This window comes from Canis lupus, chromosome 13 (assembly GCF_048164855.1).
Source record: "Canis lupus baileyi chromosome 13, mCanLup2.hap1, whole genome shotgun sequence".
Classification (NCBI taxonomy): domain Eukaryota; kingdom Metazoa; phylum Chordata; class Mammalia; order Carnivora; family Canidae; genus Canis; species Canis lupus.
In genome coordinates, this window is record NC_132850.1 from 28,372,047 (window position 1) to 28,385,454 (window position 13,408).

Genomic DNA, 13,408 nt, shown 5'->3' on the forward strand with positions numbered 1-13,408 from the left:
ATATGGATTAAAGCACTTGAGTAGTCATAAGGAGTGGGAATAGGCTGGGAAGGTAAGGTGAGTAGCCAGAAAGACCAGGCACTACCATGGCCAAGATCAGTGATTCTTAAACTCTAGTGTGTAACAAATGACATTGTTGGGCTCTCACCTCCAGAGTTTCTGGTTCAGTAGGCCAGGGGTAGGGTCCTATCATTTGCATTTTTAAGAAATTTCCAGGTGTTACCAATGCTGCTAGTCAGAAACTACATATTGAGAACCACTGGTTTAGAAAAATAAAATTGTATAAGCAGTGTAGGACTAACTGATGAAAAGTTTTAAATCTTGAGATCAAGAGTGTGGACTGATCTTATAAATGTTAATAAATTATAATGCCTTCTTAAAATCCATAATTCTTAGATTTAAAATGTATATATATATATAAATATATATGTATATATGTATACATATCACCAAGAAAATGAATATTTGAATATGGGATTCCATTGGATAAATTTTTAGTTAAAATGAATTAAATATGCAAATATTAGCATGGATCAATGTCAAAACCAAAATTTAAAGAATATATACACTGTGCCTTCTTATAACATGTCAGTGTGTAAAGAAATTCTGTATATTGTGGATACATACACATATAGTCAGTGTATAAAATCACATAGAATGGTGTATGCAAATAGAAGAGTGATTACATCTGCTATCAATGGAGAATGAAATTAGAGACAAATATATAGAGGGGCTTATATTTTGTTAGTAATTATTTCTGTTCAGCTTGGTTGTAGATATGTGTCTGGTTTTTTTTTTAAATATTGTCATCTATATTTGTATGCAAGAGTTAGTTTATAATTCAAAAATAAGAATGCCATAATGAAAATAATGCTTAAAAAATAATAACATAATAAGTTGAACCTATTAGATGTGATGGATTGAGTGGGAGTGACCAGTTAAGAGACAGGCAGGTAAAGATGCCTATTGAGAGGTTACTGTTCAGATTTCTTTTATAGCCACTGGATTTCATATTTCTATGACTTTTCTAAACAATGGTTTATCACAGTACTCCACTTGAAGTTAATTTTCAGTAGTGTATTTTTTTCAACAGCTTATATAAAGTTAAAATTTATTGACCTTATTACTAATAATTAGCCCCATTGAGTTGAAATTGTATTTGCTTACCTAATAACACTAGCAGTGCTTAATACCTTAATCAGAATGGAGAGGCAGGAGTGGTGTGCAGGGAGAAACTCAATCACACTTGATTCTATAAAGTTAATTGCGGTAGTAAGTTAAATATTAGCTTTAAGCATTCAGTAACTTTCTTCTGCATAGGCCTGTCTGGCCAACATTGTCAAAAACTAGATTTACTTATACAACTTATTTTTAACTTGCGGGTTATATTAATATTCTGATAAGTGTCTTTGATGAAATAAACAAGATAGTTAAGAGACTCAAGGGAGAATAAAAAAAATTCAATGAATTACTCACATGTCATTTTTCAGGTGTTTCTGCTCTTATGCCTTCTGCTCTTATGCCTTCTTACTATTTCCACTTCTCATTGGCTTTTGTGTGTTACTAGTCACATTAAGATTGGTAAGTGTCATATAACTAATAATCAGAATTCAGTGATTTAAGCGTGGTTGGCCATTAGTGAATGGTGAAATCAAACAGAGGGACAATTCTTGAGTAATACTTGGTTTGTATTCTGGATCAATGTCACTGAGACTTTATTACCCACATTAACTTTTCCATATTAAGCCCATGTCCACATTAGAGAAAACTATTTTCTCTTCTTATTAGCTATTGTTGAAGTGGGCAGTGGTGTGATTTCTATTTCAAGCTTATTGAATTGAGCACCAGTAAAAGCAAATTTTGTGTTATACAATATTACATAATGCATTTCGACATCTAACATAAGTTCCGTTGGAAGTATAGCTCTTTGGGAGTGATTGCAGAGTTGCTTCCCTATTGGAATTTCCTCTATGATTTCAGAAAAAAGAAAAAAAAGGTAATGTGGTGACAATATATACCAAACAAATTCAGTGGTACTTGACAGCTAGTGAGTGCTTGAAAACTCTTGCTTTAATGTGACCAAGTGAAATATACTTAAGATGTCATAAAAAAATTATGATGATGACAATGGAGATAGTTTCAAGGCTAAAACTAGCACTGATACCTGGGTATCTTAGTCAAATTAAAGGCAGATTGAAGTACAGACTTTAACTTGACCAATTATTTAATTATGTGTATTTTGAAAAGCAAATAATTTAAATAATTGTAGATGAGTAATGAGGAACAATTCTTTGTATGAGGCAGCATGATATGGAGGTAAAGAGCAAGGACATGGGGACCAAACTTCCTTCAAACCCTGGTTCTGCCACTTAGGCTATGTGGCCCCAGGCTTGTGACATAGCCTTCTCATGCCTTAGTATCTTCACATGGAGATATGAAAATAATTATAGCACCTACTGAATAGGGTTGATACTAGGATTAAATGATTCAGTGTCTGAAAAGTACATTGAAATAGTGTCAGGTAGTAATTACTAGATAATTGTTTATTAAATAAATAGGTTAACAGTTAATACAAATAGCTGGTATGGCTAAAACCACTGTTGAGATTATGCATCTTGTTGAGCTGGTTCTTGAAGTCTCCATATTTGTTTGTCATTTGCTTTCATGTTTCCCTTTTATTTTCTGCTTCTCCAAATTTGGATGTAATATCTATAGATTAATAATAGAGGGAATTAGAGGGTAAATAATAACTATATAACTAAATATTTCTTGCCTGATAATTGCTCTAACACTAATTCCTAGGAAGTATAATAAATAAACTATGATTCTTTATCATAAAATATATAATCAGTAGATGATATATAAACATTTCTTATGAGGGATCAGTAAACTAGTCACTTATTTTTTTAAAATAAAGGAATCATTAAAGTACTGTCTTTAACAAAATTATTCCTTCTGTACATAAAGGTTTATCAAATTATTAATTCTATACAACTACTTACCCTTGAGATAGTAAAGGGAATTGCACAGTCTCTCCGATAGAATGGCCTGTATGCTGCTGAGTTTATGCTTAGCATAAACTTTTTATATGACATCATGGACACCTCATTGTAAACTAGAACTTGACTCTTAGAATTTGCAAGAATGGGATCTGATAGTGTCTCCCATGGCTTCTTCAGCTTCCCCATGTACGTGTTATAAGAACTAATAGGTGTTCAGCTATACTTATGTGTTAATCATGGGTCAAAGTATTTCATATATATTAAATGTTTATCTTTACAAAACCTTTTGAAATATCTGCTGTTACTATTTTACTGATGAGAAAATTGTGGCAAAGAACAAGTTAAGCAACTTGGTCAAAATCATGAAGAAAGTGGCAGACCTAAAGTTTTAACCCAGACAATTTAGCTTCAAGAAACATGCTTTTAACTATTACAGTATACAGTGTCTCCCCCATTTCATGCATAACACATAAGATGCAAACAATAGTTAGCTTCTGAAGTGGTCACCAAAGTCCATCTTTGGGAGCTGGTATGGGAGGTATTGGTTGAATTATTAACACCACGAACATCATAGTGATACTGAAATTCAACCTTGTAATCAATGTATTTTATTTTTAGTGTAAAGTAGTAAATCAGGCTTAGAAAAAAAGTAGGTAAACATACTTACATATTGTTTTTATTCAGTATCTTTTAAGTCTCACTTTATTGATTTCTAAGATATGCCCCTTTTTAACAATCTACTTTTATTACTTTGAAGACCTGAGGACATACACTTTATAGCATTACCAATCAATATTAAAAGCCATAAAAGTGTTTTCTTTAAATGAGTAAAGCAGGTAGATACCTATAATGTAAAACATCTGTTTGACAGATGTGATTCATAAGCTTTTTTTTTTTTTGGCTTTTTAGAAATATCTTTATGACAAGTTTCCTTAAACACTTCACTGCATTACAGAATGGGCATCAACTCTAAGCTTCTCTTAGCAATTAGCTGTCATTTTAATATGTCTTTTCTGGTAGGTTTTACTATTTCTTCAGTCTTGACTCATGTCTAGGTAAAACATGGCAAAATTAGGAAGATTTCTTACAATAATTCACCCTTGTTCTTACAAAGAACTTTATTAGATGAACAAAATATATTACTATTCCAGAATACTCCAATATATTTCATACAAAGTTTTAAGAAACATTATCATTTCCCTTTTTTATTATTTTTATTCTAAAAATAAAATAAAGCCTATCTAATTTTAAAACTGAGAGTGACCAGAGTTACTTAGTCCAACCCCCTGACTTTTTAAAATCAGCAAACTGAGTTCCAAATGGAGTATTTTTCACTGCTGTAATCTTGGCTTGTGATACAAATGAAAGACTTGACAGCAGGTTGTCTTTTTATATTCGCAGCTGGAGGAGTTTTCTACTCTAGTATTTGAGAAGAAATCATGAGTATATCCCCTAATGAAATATATAATTGTATAATCTCTAAGAGTTAAAGTAAAAGGGTGCTTTGGAATAAGATGAAAGCAACCTGGATTAATTGAAGTTTTCCCAATAATCTTGGGAATAGCTCAGAGAAGTTAATCTTAAAATATTACAGGGATAATTTCTTAATATTTCCTTTTCTCTAATTTACAAATACAGTATATCATACATAACATAAAATACCTGTTAGTCATATTGGTAAGGTTTCTGACGATAGTACACTATTAGTAGTTAAGTTTTGGGGAAGAGAAAAGTTATACAGATTTCTGACTGTTGACATCCCTATCCACCATGGTGTTCTCAAGGGTCAACTGTACTAACAAACTAAATTCAACACTACATCAAAAGAGTCCTACATCGTGACCAAGTGGGATTTATCCTTGGGATACAAGGTTGGCCTCACACATGCAAATCAATCAATGTGAGACACAATACAGAGTGAGAGACAAGTATTACATCATCATCATCTCAACAAATGCAGAACATTTGACAAAATTCAACATCCAGTCATGTTCAATAAAATCTCTCAAACCTCAACACAATAAAGGCCATCTATGAAAACTCTACAGCTAATATAACCAATGAGTTAAAACTGAAAGATTTTCTTTAAAGATCCAGAACAAGACAAGGATCCCTACTCTCACTACCGCTACTCAACATTGTTCTGCAAGTCCTAGCCAAAGCAATCAGGCAAGAAACAGAAATACAAGGTATAGAAATCATAAAGAAAGAAGTAAAGTTATCTATTTGCAGGTAGAAAGATCATATATGTAGGAAACTGTAAAGACTCCACAAAAAACTACTAAAACAAATTCAGTAAACTTACAGGATACAAAATCAGCATACAAAAGTTGGAGACATTTCTAAAGGTGTTAACAATGAAATATCTAAAAAAGAAATCAAGAAAACAGTTCCATCTACAATAACAACAGGAAGAATAAAATACTTAGGAACCAAAAGAGGTGCAATACTGTATGTTGAAAATTATAAAACACTGATGAAGGAAATTTTCAAAGACACAAATAAATGGAAAGACATTCCATGTTCCTGGAAAAAAAATATTACAGGGTTGTTACTGCTCTGTGACAGTAAACACTGTTCTTTTATACTACAAAACAGTATCTATTGGATATTTCTCATATAAAATGTACAACCAGAGGGAAAATGATTCATGTTAGTGAAAAAAAATTAACACATTATTTAACTTGTATTTTGAGACACGGTGATTTTTAAAAATTTTTAAAAAGCCCTTTTTGTTCATGAAAATAAAACATACACCGCTAGGAATTTTTTAGAAACAAGATTTTAGTATGTGTTCTATTTTTATGGAATTTAAACTGCTATGGAAGAAAGATAAAAAATAAATAAAATTCCACAATAATATATCTCATGGCTGCACTTAGGCATTCTGGAAAATATTTAAAGAAAGATTAAAATGACAGTTTTTTATTTTTGGCTTTGGAGGGTATATAACAGAGTGGAGTCATATAAAAATATCAAGAAGATATAACAATCAGAAGTAAATGTGAAAATTCCACCTGGTGCATAAAATCACAAGCTTATAAAAGCATTACCCTAACATAACTCAGGAAAAATCCCTCTTCAAAATGAGATATTGCTGCACTGTAAAATTTCATCAATCACAATTATTGGGTAAGACTATAATTATACTTAAAGGAAAGAAAAAAAGCCTCAAGAGTATTTCTAGAAGTATAAGTGTTCATAATCTGGGTAAAAATATTGTTTCTCTGACTAAAAATCTAAAAATGGAGTTGGGTTGCATTATAACTCTTTTATTGGTGATTGCTAATAAAAATATATGACCAGAAAAGTAGATATTGATGGCAAAGATATTAGGAAACAGCGTAATTTTGTATAATGTGATCTGAAGTATATTATAATCTATATAGAAAATGAGAATAAAATGTTTGTCTAGTGGGGATATTATTTTGCTTTAAATATTCAGTAACTTTTAGCAATTTACCTAATTTAAACATAAATTAATTGGAAGGAAGCTTAACTATAAGCTGGAGAAATAGACGGTGAATCTATTATATAGAAAGTAATCACAGTAAAAATGAAATGACCTGTTTCTTATCTTTAATCAGCTGAAGAGTATTATATGTGCAATCTCCATGTGGTAAGATGTTATAATAATAATAATAATTATTATTATTAATAATAATAATTATTATTATATGTTATAATTTAATTTCCTTTACTATGGAAGCTAAATAGACATAAAAAGTTAAGCTGAATATTTTTTCATTCTGGGAGAGGAAAGATCATTGGATACTATGGTTTTTTTTTTAAGATTTTATTATTTGTTTGATAAAAAGAGAGCAAGTAAGGGAAGGAGCAGAGGGGAGGGAGACAATCTCTAGCAGACTCCTTGCTGAGCATGGAGTCTGACTCAGGGCTCAGTCTCAGGACCCTGAGATCATGACCTGAGCCAAAATCAAGAGTGGGATCCTTAACTAACTGAGCCATCCAGGTGCTCCTTTACTTGTTTATTTTTTAGTAAATATGGCTTGAGTGATTGGAAAAACTATAAAATGCTTGATAGTTACATAAATATTTTAAATGGGTACTTTTTCCTTATAAGGAGACAAACTTTAATACAAGAGACATTCTTGTGAAATCTATGCAAGAAAAGAGTACAAGATTTAGGATAATTTATCTAGGAAACATCAATAATAATGAAAACAACCCCAGGTGCAGGTGCATATGAATTCTTTGGAAATTTTTAAAGTGTACACTTCAAGAACTTAGCACACATGAATTGGAGATATAAAAGTTGAAAGATTTTAATATGTAATACCTAATTGGTGAGAAGTTCAAATAATTGTCATGATGCAATGAATGATCCAGAATGTAGTCATTATAGCCTCATTCAGAGAGGAACATAGATTTTTCAGAAAGTTCAAGATTAACGGCTCATAGGACAGTTACTTCATGTGAGATGTGTCACATTTAGCCTGGAGAACAGGAAATACTAAATGTGTCACATTTAGCCTGGAGAACAGGAAATACTCGTAGATAGAATGAAAAGAGAAATATTAGAAGATGAGTAATAACAGGGATTACTAATGCCCATTTCTTTGTGCTTTTCCTTCATACTTTTCTCACTAGTAAGTATATCTCATCCCTCATCATACCATTAATGTGCTACGTTAGCCTCTTTATCACAAAAATGTTTGAGATTTGGAGAATTTCATTTGTAAAATCTAGCCAGTATGTTTATCGTCATACACTAAGTCACAATCCAGCCCTTGTCATTCTTAGTTATTGTGAAAGCTCTGATGAATAGAATAATGGTTTTATCTTCTCTTATTAAACTGGCAGACGGGTATATTATACTCAGTGTACACTATGAATAATGCCATTTATAGTTTCGCTTTCAACAATAATGTTGAAACCAAGTGCATTAATTTATGAGAATTGAGTAAGACACTTATGACTAAATTGTTTTTCAATGTGATAGAAGGAACATGTCCTAGAACAGGCAGCGATAGTCTAAATTCCAGTTACTTTCATTTAAAATGATCTTCTGATCCCCATTTTTTTCTATTGTAAGATATATCTTGTCATTTTGTTTTTTTAACCTACCAGGAACACTATTGCTCTAGTAATAGAATACTAATTTTCCTTTACATGCAGTGTTGTTGGGAATGTCTTCTCTAAGATCATATATCTGATTGGCACTGCCAAACAGAGATCAGTTTTCCTAGCCAGGGTGTGATCAGGTTATCTCCCTTGGGAATATGAACTTTGAGCCAAATGTAGATGCAAGAACAATCATTTTATTTCAATGAGCTTATCTAGTGGTTACTGGTACCAAGATCTCAAGAGTCCTTCTAGTTCCTATCCCCTCCAAAACCCAGTTCTTCAACTTTTTCTTTTATTTTGTGACATAATCCTGTTTCCTTCCAGTAATTTCCTTTTTGCTGAATTTAGCCAGAGTTGATTTACTTTACTTTCAAAAAAGAAATTTGACTTTCAGCACTATTGCATTTGTTCATTACTACCCCTCATTTACTATTCTTTCATTAACTCACTCATCTAATAAAAATACATTGTACAATAAGTCAATCGGAGAAGGACAAACATTCATTTGGGGAATATAAAAAATAGTAAAAGGAAATAAAGGGGAAAGGAGAAAAAATGAGTGGGAAATATCAGAAAGGGAGACAGAACATGAAAGACTCCTAACTCTGGGAAACGAACTAGGGGTGGTGGAAGGGGGGAGGTGGGTGGGGGGTGGGGGTGACTGGGTGATGGGCACTGAGGTGGACACTTGACGGATGAGCACTGGGTGTTATTCTATGTTGGCAAATTGAACACCAATAAAAAATATATTTATAAAAATAAAATAAAATACATTGTGGAGATGTCTGAAATGCAATTAGAAAAACATATTTCTTCCCTTAAGGAATTTGACATCTGATGAGATAGACCAGATAGTAAATATTTTAGGCTTGTGTGCCATATTATCTTTGTTGTAGCTACTCTGAAGGTATAGTACAAAGGCAGTAATAGACAACACGTGAATGAAATGAGGGGGATGTATTACAATAAAACTTAAATAGACACGATGATATGTATATTTCATAAAATTTTTATATTCTTAAAGTATTTTTTAAAAATTTAGCTGTTTAAAAAAGTTAAGAAACATTCTTAGCTTGTGAGACATACAGAAATAGGCAGAACAGATTTTTGTGGATTCCTGAGATGCACAGAAAAAGCAGTTACTTGTAAGCAGTAGAGTTAAGTAGTTGAGCAAGGAGAGCTGTTTTAGTGATAAATACATGGCAGCATGGAGTTGTAGCGGTATGACCCTAACTTGGTATTTGAAGGAAGAAAAAAAGAATGAGGGAAGCCTTTCTGAAGGAATTGCATTAAGCTGTACCTTGAGAGTAGAGCAGGAGTAAAGTAACAGAAGAGGAGACAACAGAGTGTTCCAATCAGAGGGATTTGATTTCAAATCAGCAATTATGAGTGCCCATAAGAAAGGCAAAGTATTACAACTTAATGTGGTTGCACACATGTCCTGGAGAGTGTGAGAACAGAAAGTAGTTGGAAGAGGGGCCTGGAAAGTAGAGCTAGAGTCTTAGGACCTTGACACTTAGTTTTCTTATGGAGATACTGAACACATACTTATCACTCCAGCAGAAAGAGGTAGTTCCAGGGTGCGTGGTAGGAGAGGACAACCTTTGAAGAACAGCTAATAAGAATTAGCCATTTTGAGACACGGGGGTGGTTCAGTCATTTATATATCTGGACTCTTGATTTTGGCTCATCAGGTCATGATCTCAAGGTCATGATCTCAAGGTCATAAGATCAAGCCCCATGTTGGGCTCCATAATCAGGGAAGAGTCTGCTGAAGATTCTCTCTCTCCCTCTCCCGGCCCACTTGTACACCCCCACTCTCTATAAAATAAATACATAAATATTTTTTAAAAAAGAATTAGTCATTATAAGATAAAGTGAATATTATTATATGTCCTAACATTTTATGTTTTCCTTTTGTGTGCTATTTATTTTAAATTCTTATGGGAAAGAATGTAAAACAATATTCAGTTCCTCTAAAATTTTAATTTCGATCAATTTGCAGCTTGGTTATGTATTGTGGATTTCAATTTAAGGGCAGTAGGGACTCATTGAAAGCCTTTAAGCAGGAAAAACATGATATGATCTTCATTTTTGAAACACGACTCTGGTTTTCATATAGATATGACTTAAGGGATTGTGACCTTCCATTAGAGAGAGAGATGATGATGGCCTAAAATAAAGAAGTGACTGTGCGAATAGACAAATGGTCCACCTCTAGTGCTATAAAATGGAGATTAGAAAACACTAAGGAACTCTCTGATACGGAGAGTAATTGTGAAGATAGAGGCAAGGATGACTGCTAGGTTTCTGACTGGCACAGCCTCTATGGACATCTTCACTGCATAGGAAACATAAGAAAGAAAGCAGATTATGCAGGGAAAAGAGTTTGAATTTGACACATTGAGGCTGGTGTGCCTTTAGACTTCCATATAAAGATAATGAGTAGGTTGTTGGATATACCAGAAAAGAGATCTGGATTACTGCATTTGCTGTATAACACAGTGTTTTGGAAATTTATTATAATTTGCTAAACTCATATAATGTGTCAGGTATTTTGCTGAGATCTTTGCATGCATTTTTCACTAATCTCCACAAAACCTGCAGCCTTACTGTTATTATTACTATTATTGCTACACTATTAGTGAGAAACTGAAGATTTTATAGGTCACGTAACTTACTAAAATTATTGGAGTTAGAAGTAGATGGCAAAGAAGTGATTTGTGCATTGAATTTTTTAGTTTTAAGAAGCAACACTCTTAATTACTATGCTGATTCAAACAAGTATAATATGAGAAATGGTTTCTTTCCAGGTTGAAGTAATTCGGGGAAGAAAAGTCAGGCAAGATCCTCTTATTTCAGGAAGACAATGAGAACAATAAGAGTGGTGCAGTCTGCCAAGTGTTTTAAACATTTCCAATAAGCGATACAAATAGTAGAATGATTGATTATAAATGTTATTCCTGTAAATCTACTTAAAGGTTATCTGCTTAGATTCTATGAAATTTCAATGTATCATGGGCCCTTTTACACATTGTTCAGGAATTTGCCCAAATCAGCTGGTATGAGCTAATAGACTTTCTCATCCCAAATCATGACTAGTAATATTTCTTTTGACCATTATGGGTACCTAATTCAACATCAGTAGCTAATACTAAGTATAACAAGTATGTGACATGATGATGACACTGTGTGTATGTATAATGATTACTCTCTCTTGGGTTAGTATGACAGATCAGCTTAGACTAAGATTTTCCTACAGAAACAAGAAATGTATTTAAAGATTGCAAGAGGTAAATAACCATCTCTCTTTTTCTGTCATCAAAATTGAAACCGACAAAATGTGTTGGATGCTAAAAATTGTTAATATATAAATTCTACAGAATACTCTCATCTCCCCATTCTGCCCACTAATATAATTTATAATGCAGTAATAGCCATCGATTCTTGGGCATGTGATGCCATAAAAGCTCCCCATCCTCTTCTCCCTGTAGACACTTTAGAATGATTCATGCCATTAGGTAACAGGTAGTTTTCTTTGTTACATAGATTTCACACAGTGAATGATAATGACTAAGTGGAGAACTGCACACCTCAATTTGGACTAATGTATACAGGAGCTATTGGAACTAAAAATCAAATGTGAAATTCCTTATCCATCAAGAAAAAAGTAACAATTTGATAAATAAGGAGAATCATAAATTCCCTCTTTATCAGGGCTTTTCAATTTTGAAATTATTAATAGTATTTTGGACTGAGTTATTCTTTGTTGTGGAGGACTCTAACAAAATTATTTATTTATTTTAATATTGTGTTTCAACAGGTTGATTTATTTTAAAAGATTTTATTTATTAATGAGAGACAGAGAGAGAAAGAGAGAGAGAAAGGCAGAGACACAGGCAGAGGGAGAAGAGGCTCCATGCAGGGAGCCCAACGTTGGACTCAATCCCAGGTCTCCAGGATCAAGCCCTGGGCTGAAGGTGGCGCTAAACCGCTGAGCCACCTGGGCCACCCCAACTCTAATGAATTTAAATACCATACCTGGATTCCACCCACTAGATTCTTTTTTTTTTTTTTAATTTATTTTTTATTGGTGTTCAATTCACTAACATACAGAATAACCCCCAGTGCCCGTCACCCATTCACTCCCACCCCCCGCCCTCCTCCCCTTCCACCACCCCTAGTTCGTTTCCCAGAGTTAGCAGTCTTTACGTTCTGTCTCCCTTTCTGATATTTCCCACACATTTCTTCCCCCTTCCCTTATATTCCCTTTCACTATTATTTATATTCCCCACTAGATTCTTGTAGTGCCTGCTCCATCATGACCATCAAAAATGTCTTCAGATATTGCCAGACATCCCCTATGGGGCAAATTTGTTCCTGGCTAAGAACTGCTGCTTGATATAAAATGTCCTAAATCATAATAGTGCCCATAATGTATTTACTTCATATTTTTGCCTCATTTATTAACATTAATCAAATGATAAAGATACATAGAGTCTTTATCAGACATATTTTGTGGGCAAATTGAATGGAATTAGTGAATATAAGATATAAAAACTATATCAGGGTATATTAAGATACTGAGAATTTTGTCATCTGTGAAATTTTAATAGGTGCGTTTGATTTAATACAATTACTTTTGAGAATTTTTCCATTCTGCAGGAAAATTAACCCTCAAGTAGATAAGGTTAGAGGATACATGTAGGAGAAATGAGAAAACAATAAATATTAAAAAGAGAAATATAAAAGAGTTATAGGGCAAGGAAAAAGGAAAATAATTGGAAGTTGGAGAATGCAATTATCAAAGCTCTTCTTTCAAGAAACAATGGTCTCTGAGCTCACTTCAGAAAAAATTTAAGTCACATGTGGTGGAACTCACTGTTTCAGTTTTGCACAGATTTATTGTTCTGCTCTGCATCAGACAGGAAAATTATGCAATCTTGAACAATTAGAATATTCTGAGTGAATAGCAGTAAAACTACTTACCAGCATGCTTTTGCTTTTACATAAAATGTCTGCTTTCCTCTCTGACCTTATTTTTGTCTACTCACCTTTACAGACACACATAGATTGCAGGATTGCTATAAACATTTTTTAGTAACAGCTTAGGAACTCACTTCCTAGCGCTTTTAAAGTCATCACATTTGATATGCACCTAATTACATTGTATACTGTGTTCTTTGCTGTCAGCTGAATTCTGTTTTTTTTTATCTCTTCAACTGTATTGTAACATTTCTTTTTAAATAACTGTATTGTAATTTGTTTGAAAATATATATATATTCTATATATTCTATATTCTATATTCTATATTCTA

General features: G+C 33.0%; 1 long non-coding RNA gene across 5 annotated transcripts in view; it reads left to right on the forward strand.

The window, feature by feature from the left end:
- LOC140602823 (uncharacterized) overlaps window positions 1-13,408 on the forward strand; it is a 290,185-nt gene that overhangs the window by 139,288 nt on the left and 137,489 nt on the right. The window contains exons 12-13 of one of the 5 annotated variants that reach the window (XR_012005754.1): window positions 6,590-6,621; window positions 10,904-13,354. The exons of 1 other annotated variant lie outside the window; for it this stretch is intronic. This is a non-coding gene — a long non-coding RNA (uncharacterized lncRNA). Of the gene's footprint in view, window positions 1-1,490; window positions 1,582-6,589; window positions 6,622-10,903; window positions 13,356-13,408 lie in introns of those variants that run through there. 3 more of the 5 variants (XR_012005751.1, XR_012005755.1, XR_012005753.1) reach the window with 3 other exon arrangements.